This window comes from Carlito syrichta, unplaced genomic scaffold (genome assembly GCF_000164805.1).
Source record: "Carlito syrichta isolate Samal-C Ts95f unplaced genomic scaffold, Tarsius_syrichta-2.0.1 Scaffold218943, whole genome shotgun sequence".
NCBI classification, from domain to species: domain Eukaryota; kingdom Metazoa; phylum Chordata; class Mammalia; order Primates; family Tarsiidae; genus Carlito; species Carlito syrichta.
Window position 1 is genome coordinate 12,656 of NW_007163039.1, and position 7,137 is coordinate 19,792.

The 7,137-nt window shown below is 34.2% G+C and overlaps 1 pseudogene; it reads right to left on the reverse strand.

Moving 5' to 3' along the window:
• The window catches only part of LOC103253303, a 17,218-nt pseudogene extending 10,748 nt beyond the window's left edge, over nucleotides 1–6,470 (reverse strand).
• Between the last annotated feature and the right edge of the window lie 667 nt (nucleotides 6,471–7,137).

Sequence of the window (7,137 nt, forward strand, 5' to 3'; positions counted from 1 at the left end):
CCTAGGTAGGTTGTGTGATGACAGAAAGTCCTCCATTTCCTTGAGGTTTTCAAGTTTGTTCCCATACAAGTACATAGTAGTCTCTGATGATCTTTTGTATTTCTTCAGGGTCAGATGTGACTTCATCTTTTGTGTTTCTGATTGTGCTTATTTGGGTTTTTTCTTTCTTTTTCTTGGTCAGTCTAGTTAGGGGACCATTGATCTTGTTTATCCTTTCGAAGAACCAGCTTTTTGTTTCACTGATTTTTTGTATTGTCTTTTTGTCTTCTATGCCCTGGATTTGGGCTTTTATTTTGGTGATCGGGATTCTTCTGCTGAAATTAGGGTTTTTATGGTCTTGCTTTTCCAGCTTCCTTAGGTGGCTTGTTAGGCTATTGTTTTGTGCTCCTTCCATTGTCTTCATGTGTGTTTGTAGGGATATAAATTCTCCTCTTACTACAGCTTTTAAGATGTCCCAGAGATTTTGGTAAGATATTTCTTCATTTTCATGTGTTTCCAGGTATCTTTTGATCTCTGTTTTGATTTCATCATTGATCTAGGAGTTGTTTAGTATCATGCTGTTTAGTAACCATGTCTTTGTGGGTTTGGGGGAGAACTTGTTCGTGTTAATGTCTATATTTATTCCATTGTGGTCCGAGAAGGTGCATGGAAGAATTTCAGTCCTTTTAAATTTGCTTATTCTTGATTTATGGCCAATTATGTGGTTGATCTTGGAATACGTTCCATGCAGTAATGAGTAGAATGTATATTCTCTGATCTTTGGATGGAGTGTTCTGTAGGTATCAATTAAGTCCATTTGGTCCAGAGTCACATTGAGGTTCCAGATCTTATTGCTGATTTTTTGTCCCGATGATCTGTCGAGGATTGTGAGTGGGTATTAAAGTCCCTATTTATGATGGTGTTAGAGTCAATATCTTTCTTTAGTTTTCCTTGGAGTTGCTTTATAAAAGTTGGTGCTCCTATGTTAGGCGCATATATGTTTAGGATAGATATTTCTTGTTGATAGAGTGAACCTTTTATCATTAAGTAGTGGTCCTCTGTATCTTTTTAAATTTTTGATAGCTTAAATGGTATTTTGTCTGAAATTAAGATCGTGACTCCTCCTTTCTTTTGTGTTCCATTCGCCTAAAAATTTGTTTCCCATCCTCTTACTTTGAGTCTGTGCATGTCCTTTCTAGTGAGATGGTCTCCTGAAGGCAGCATATTATTATGAATCATATTTCCTTGAGATAGCATTTTTAAAAAAACTCCATCCAAGCCCTTCAAAATTTAAGACTCTTTATCAAATATAGTAAAATTTGCCCTGAAAAACTCATTAGAAATGAATTATAAAAGTTACTTGATTTAGAGGAACATTCCTTACATCCAATGATTTATTTACATCTTTCATACAGATAATTTCATTTTCATCTAAACTGCAGAAGTGGAGTGAATTTAGAAGATCTGGAAGATCCAGAGAAACTATAGCTAAATCCTAATTTAAAATAATAACAATAATAACACTGAAGAATAATGTTTTTGTTAAGGTTTCTATAATGTTGACCCTATCAAGTCCCTACCATATGGAGATCCTGACTTATCAGGAGTTGGCTTTCTAATATTAGCTGTGAGAACTACTTATAATGTCTACTTGCTAATAAATCTTCTGGCTCATATTAATCAATATATGTCATTTATTATCCACAGATAATTTTTTAAAACTCAAAATAAAATTACTTAATAATGCCTATTACTGTAGTTTTTCAAACATATTGATTATCAATCTATACAAAAAAAATGTTACAAGATACCTCACACATCCATGACAATTAGGCATTCAATAGTTTTTAGCAATTATCAAACTACAGTGCTTAAGTTTAACTCAAGCTATTCATACAGAATTTGGGACAATGGAATGTACTTCTTAAGTCCTTAAGTTTTAGCTTTATAGATAGTGTCCATTTTCTTTCTTCTCCAAAATATTGGATTAAGATTTTAATTGAAAATTTTATGAAGATTAAAGAAAAAGAAAGTATTTCGTTTCTTCTTGTTTGACCTTTTTACTTATATATGCTACCCAGTTAAAGAATGATTGAAGTCTCTCACCCCTTAGAAGGTACATGATTTTATCAGTAACTCTTAAAGGAGAAGAAGAGTACTAGAGAAATACTTTGGAACATTTCTCTCTCCAGTCATATCTGTTCTCCGAAATATGTCCTCTCTTCAATCTAAACTATTTCCTTCAAGCAAGGGTATAATCAAGATACACAGTGGAGTTTTTGTTCATAATCACCTGATATGTAATATTCAGAATAAACTGGATAATGTTACTTCCTCCTCTATTTGGTGATGCTTTACAGCCACAAAAGGAAACATGCAACAATAAAATTGTTAAGCAGCAGCATGGGGGAAAAAGAGAAGTATGACTACCATGTCCACAGGAGCTTTAACCACTGTTCATATAACTGTGAAGCTTTCCTTTGTTGATCCTAACTTCAAACATCAGTCTTTCTGTAAAAAACTGCCTGAGTTAGACAGGTTCAAATTTTTATACTGGTTAATTGTTACTTTTTACAAATATTATCTTTTAAATAATAACTTTTACAGTTGAAGTCAAATTATGAAAACCATTAAAATAAATAAGACTTACAGCCTATATTATGCATAGAAGGGAGAAAAAGCCTGCAGTTTGCAACCATCTCAGACAAGTGACTTTTGTGGCCAAACCTAAAGCTGCTTCCCATAATACTCAGTAAAAAGCTAAAAGTGATAATGTCCAAAGCTCACTTACAAGTTGACCTCAAAATGTCACCTTTTAACTTTAAAAAAATAACAGAATTTAGTATAAATTTTGAGCATTAAGGCAAATTTTTCATGGTTTTAGAATCTGTTCAAAATACAGTCCTTTCCAGTTCAATAACTTGACCACACCTGTATATGAGCAGCATCTGTTTCTTCATTAAAACCAGAAATGTGACCTGAGTAAAAATGGAATAAAGTTCCATTAACTTGAGTTTTTTAATCTTATCTGAGACTGGTGACAGAGCTGAGAAACAGGAAAAAACAGACAAAGTATTAAAATACTGACTACCCCAGTTATGATGATTTTTTTCAAAGATGATCCAAAAATGTTTTTCACCAAAGACTGTGCTCCAGAATGCAGTTCTTGAGCCTTATCCACATTTCCCTCAATAGCAAGTTCAATCAACTCTACCCCAAAACATATTTCAGATACATCCACTTCTCTCCATTCTCCATCACCCTTCTCATCTTCACTGCTACAATTCCCTCCCACCTGGTCCCATTACCATGCCACTTCCCTGGCTATTTTGTGCTTTCCAGAGCAAGATCCTAACTTGGGATAGCTAACATCTTCAACTTTCCCTTGTTTTCATTCACACACATAAACCCCTTTTCCTGGTATAGAACCACTCTGCACATTCTTGTATAAGAGCTTGACAGTTGCCGGGAGCAGTAGCTCATGCCTATAATCCCAGCACTTTGGGAGGCAGAAACGAGAGGACTGCCTGAGTCCAAGGGTTCAAGACCAGCCTGGGCAACTTGATGAGACCTCATCTCTACAATAAATCAAAAAATTAGCCAGGCATGGTGACACATGCCTGTATTTCCAGCTACTTAGAAGACTGAGGTAGAAAGATCGCCTAAGCCCAGCAGGTCAAGGCTACAGTGGTTGTGAGCGTGCCACTGTACACTATACTGGGTGACAGAGTGAGACTCCTACTCAAAAAAAAAAGAAAAAAAATGAAAAGAAAAGGAGCTTGACAGTTGTGTCTTTCCATTGGATCTTCTTCATTGTATGGTTACATGCCTAGCTCCTCCTCATTCAAGTTTTGACTCAAATATCACCTGCTCAGAGAAGCCTTCCCTTAGTACATTTTCAAATGACTTATTCATTGACTCTTTGTATACTATCATGCCTCTCCTTCAACACACTTATACAGAGATTACCCTGCAGAGCATATATAAACTCAATTCCTAAATAGCTAATGAATGAGAAAATGTCACAATTATTAAGTAAAGGACAAGGTTCATAAAAATGATTTGCAGTATGTGGACAATTTCAAACTGATTTTTAAAAACATATGCATAGGAAATAATACTGGAAGGCAAGACACCAAACTATAAGCAGTGATAAACTCTTCTGAATGAGAGTTGTTTTTGTTTTGTTTTGTTTTGTTTCTACTATTTTTCGCCTTTGTTTTCCCTTTCCCCAATACGTAAGATCAATGACAGTCACTTTCTTCTACTTTCAGTAATTTTTATTTTTCTACTAAGGATATGTACTACTTTTATAACCCGAAAAAGCATTATTTTTAAAATTTGTATTCTCTATGTATATGGCATCATAGTAAAAAATTTGTTTTGCATTGAAGACAGAATAGTAAACTGTAAGCAAGTACTATGGGTAAAAATATACAATATTAAATGATAACAATATTGATGATCAGTTCTCAAGGATCAGGGAGAAATAACATAAAGTTTAAAGCAACACTGAATATACTTTCTCTTTCTGAATATTCAGAAGTCAGTCAGAACCTTAAATTACTCTAGGATCTTTATTCGGATTAGTTATGGTTATTAAGTCACAGAAGTGTTACAGTTAAATTCCAGACATTTAGGTAAACTGTTAAGCTCTAAGAGCCTATCTCCTCCTCTATAAAACGCAATAAAACATCCCTCCCACAGTTGTGGAGGATTAATTGGATAATGTAGAGAAAAGTTCCTGGCACATCACAGGCACTCAATAACAAATAGATATGCAAATAACAAACTTGCTTCCTTTCTTAGAAAAGTGACTTAAGAGATTTGCACATCCTAAAGTAGAATGGAAACTGTTCCTATTCTTTCAAGTTTCCTTTACAGGAAAAAAAAAGTTGATAGGGTATGGAAGAGGGAAAAAAGTTGACAGGATATCGAAGATGCCAGGAGAGGTCTATATTTCCAATTGGTCGAGGAAGACCTCACTAAGGAATGTGAGTTTGGAAAGGTACTACATAAGCAGCTGTAGTGATATGAGCTGAGAAACTGTTGGAAGGCAGAAAAACATAGACCTGACACATTTGGCGAAAAACTGTACCAATTAGGAATGGCTCGGCTTTACCTAAATAAAATTAAAAGGGAGAAGAAAATGTCAAGAGACACAAAAATTAAGCTGACACAAAAAGAAGAGGCTCAGGTGGCAGAACACTACAAGCCTAAAAGCTATGCTCATCTTCCTATGAAACGATGTGTCAAGTAGACATTTTCTCAAGGAATATGAAAGAAAATCATTCCCCCAAATAAGAATACATATGTTCCCCAAACTATAATGACTCAATTTACAATTTTTATGTTTTACAATGGATTTACCAGGGTATTAAATAATTTCTGATATTTTTGAATTATGATGAGTTTATCAGGACATAACCCCATCATAATTTGAGAAGCATCTGTAACTAAGATTTTTATTAGAATCCTTATTTCAAAGAAATTGCTTTAACATATTCATCAATTTTGAGCTGCAATGATCTAATACCATATCTCTTATTTGGTAACATAAATGTGATGACTAACTATGGATATCATACTGAAAAAAACTTCCTTTGTATAGTAACAAATTCAAATAAAGATTGACAATACTAGATGCAGCAGAAAAATAGTCAGGGAAGGTGTATATATTGTTCTCAAGTAATAAAGTATCTTCATTTCAAAGATAAATGGATCACTACTACTTTCTTTTAAGATGTAGGGAATAATTCAGGGTTAGGTATACAAATAGTCATTGTACAAGTGAAGTTTGGGCCTCACTTTGGCCCACGCTTCACCTGGTTTGAGATCAGGTACCCTTACTGATGAAGTGTTCCTCTCCTCCCCTGGCAGTTTCCCACTACTGCCAATTCCTTTCTTGTAGTATTATGATAATATGTTCAGGGTCTTCTTATGAGCAAAAAAATGCAGTACTCAGTTGTTTCTGGTATCACTACTTATTTTATTTTGGATCAAACCACTGAATTTAAATAATAAAGAAAATAGCTTAAAAAGCAAATATAAAAAATGTGCATATATTTTATGCTTTAGAGTAGAAAAACTTAGTATTAAAGTACCAATTATTGAATATAACAGGAATCATCTACTATAGTACTAATATAGTACTGTATATCCAATAAGTGCATGGATATACAGTACATGAAATTAAATGTGCTCATTATATTATATTGGCAATTACATTAGCCAGTATTTAAGACAGATACTTCTAATACATGTAATAATATGTCGAGATTTTAGGCATTTAAAATATAGGTTATGCAGTCCTACAAAGATGCATAAAAATACACTGTACATTATTAGGAAAGGGTTTAGAAAATATGTCAAACCTCAGTTAAATTGGCATGTTCATCCTGCTTTAAACAGTCCTCTGCTGTTATACTGCATAGTTCCTTCTCACTCTGTAATAAAGACTTTACAGACTGGAACACAACTTCACTGAAGCTCTGGGGGAAAAAAGACATTCTTAACTCATCTAAGACAATGTAAGAGATCCTGAAGATATTTTAGTCTTAGATGGAGAGTCACTCACTTGCTAATTAATATTCATTTGGCTTCTTTTGATATCAAATGCAGAACTCAATTCAGCTAAGAAGAATAAAAGCTCCATTCGGATGAAGAGGCCTAAGTAGAGGTCCATGTGCCCAAAATACATATACAACTGAAAGCCTAGGCATTCAACTCACTGAAGACCACATAAGACCTCACACCAGGCTTACTTACTCTGACCTTATAATAAAGGCACCAACTTAGAGGGGTTCTCAGGTACCAATTTTGGAACAATTTGAGCTACTTAAAATAAAGAAATGGATGGATGACTATAAATAAGCAGAACACTGTAAAATACAGAACTGTAAAAACACAAGTCCAGAGCAATACAAATACTGCATATTTAATTCCCAAATCTTTGGCAGAATAGAAGCAACAATTTATAAGTGAGATAATGTGGAAGCTATAGTCAGGCACACTAACAACAGTGATTACTCCCTTAACAAAGTTGGAGACAAAAAAAGCATGTAATCCAAAGGGGATTTCAGATTTCAGGAACTGAGAGGTTATCACAAGTACAAAGGAACAGAGTGAGGAAAAAGTCACATGAAGGAAATAATGAAT